The sequence below is a fragment of the Melitaea cinxia genome, chromosome 24 (genome assembly GCF_905220565.1).
Source record: "Melitaea cinxia chromosome 24, ilMelCinx1.1, whole genome shotgun sequence".
Lineage (NCBI taxonomy): Eukaryota > Metazoa > Arthropoda > Insecta > Lepidoptera > Nymphalidae > Melitaea > Melitaea cinxia.
The window spans coordinates 141,672-144,182 of NC_059417.1; positions in this window are offsets into that span (position 1 = coordinate 141,672).

Genomic DNA, 2,511 nt, shown 5'->3' on the forward strand with positions numbered 1-2,511 from the left:
ATCGACTAGACAACAACTTTTTTTCCATCACACAGTTTAAGTTAATTTTTTTTGTTTGTTAGTACTGTGACCACATTTAAATAAAAACTGAAGTGGTCGGCAGTTCGGGTAAATAACCAACGTAAACGAATCGCTTAATATTCGTTGTCATTAGTACGAGCTCACGACTTGTACAAACAAAGTTTAAGTAATCTATACAAATAAATAAAATTAGACTGTCTGTTTGTGAAATTAAAATAATCGCTTTTTACTAAATGTATATAGTATGTTTGTACTAGTATGTATACACGGTACGTGTAACAAAATAAGATTTTTTACAATTTTTGTCTGTCTGTCCGTCTATCTGTTTGTTCCGGCTAATCTCTGAAATGGCTGGACCGATTTTGACGGGACTTTCACTAGCAGATAGCAGATATAATAAGGAGTAATAGTATGTTACTTAGACTACTTTTATTCCAGAAATTTATTTTAAAACTCTGCGAACTAAACAACGACTTTTTGTAAGATTCCAGGCGGACGAAGTTGCGGGCACAGCTAGTTTTTTTTATAAATTACCTTTCATTTTTGTTCACTTAAACAATAAGTATTAGAAACATAATATACGATTTTGAAAAACGACACGAAACATATACGATTTTGTTATATGTAAAGTATGTTGTGTATATATATATATATATGTATATATATATATATATATATATATATACACTTTTTTTTTAAATTAAATACTCAAAAAAATATATTTGCTCGGACGTCCTCGCATTAGCGCTTTCCTTAGCAGCCACGTGGAGCTCTAATTTCAGCGTTAAATTAAAATTATAAATATTACTCGTAGAGAATGAAATTCACGAATCAGGAGGTTTTCATTGGAAACTTATTTTTCTTTAAGGAGCTTTTGGCTAGTCTCTAGATTAAGACATATCGAATTAATTTTGAACAGAAATTATGCCGATAAACGGTCAAATTTGAGCTTAGATAGGTTAGGGTTATTTTATTTTTATTCCACGGATTTTTAATGTGAAGCTACATCGAATTCAAATTGCAGATTTGATTGTTTATTTGTTTAATTGTAGTTTATTTGGCTCGTATGAATTTGTTATCTGCTTGTCTCGAGTTGCCTGCGTGGAACTCGCGTTGAATTCGTTTTGTATTGTAACCGCGCTGACCCTTAAGCATGCAGTGTAGTGATGATTGTAACTCCAGTCAATATTTTCTAACAAAATAAAATATGACTATCATTGATTTAATAAAGTGTACATTTTTAGAGCTTCAATGTTTGGGATATTTAATTTTTCAATTTAGAAAATTGTTACAATATATACATGACTCTATCACTAGTCACTAGCGACTGCGAGTGGGAATTTGACTTCTGAGAGTTGTTCACGGGCGCGTGACTGGCGAACATTGGAGTAACAGCGGAGTACGACTGATCGCGTACTTGGTATTACATTGATATAGTTTGGAAATAAATATTGAAATAATTATTATTAATTAAAGTTTGAAAGTTAAAAGTTAACTGATTCACAGCAGGATACATCCTGATCATAATCTGGAGCTTACATAATAATACTGCTTTCAAGCAGTGTTGTGTTCCAGTGGTGAGTAAGGTGACCAGAGCTCCTGGCGGGATTGGGGGATAGTATCGGCAACGGACTTGCGATGTCTCTGGTGTTGCAGGCGTCTATAAGCTACGATGATCGCTTACCATCACGTGAGCCGTAGGCTTGTTTGCCAAACAGGTTGTATAAAAAAGAAATGTGTATGAACTTATGTCGCGCAAGTAAGAAGTTATACTTCATTGCCTAGCTAACTTCACGTTGCTAACTTCTTCTTCGTTGATTTATAAGACCTGTACAATAAATAAATTAGCTAACTTCAGGGTGTCGGTTTTTTGACGATTTGCGCGCGCATCGTAATAATTTAAAAAAAATATTTTTTCGATTTTTTTTGAATTCCATCTTCGAATGTTGAAGTTGTCAGTTATGTCACGCATATTATCTACCACGAGTCTGTGCTTAAACTGCTCATCCATACCAGTTCTCGCATTTATTCTTCTCGCACTTTCATTCTGCATAGTAATTTCTTTCTTTCATACTTTCCACATTCACACACTGGGTGTACGATTAGTGGTTTGAAAAAAGTGATTTTATTGTAATTTTTTTTTCCTAATAGCTTTAGCTTTTATCTCATTCTTAATACGCACAAGGTATTAGGAAAAGCATATAATAATGATACAAAAATGTAATGTTTACCTCAATGATCTGCGACGACGGTGGAATACCTAATCGCAGCGGGCGCGTGTAGTCGGGCGGGTTTATATCGCGGCGCCGCGGGCCCGCGGACAAGTCCCGCAGACGCGCGCGCTCGCCCGGTCGCGTGTCAGCCGTCATTACTCAAGCAACTCGCGCGCGTAATCGTTTACGATAATTGTTGCAAATTTTGGTGGAATTATCTAAGTAAACGGAGTTGAGTAAAGTGTGATTATTTCGCTAGAGCGACCAAGATAGTGAA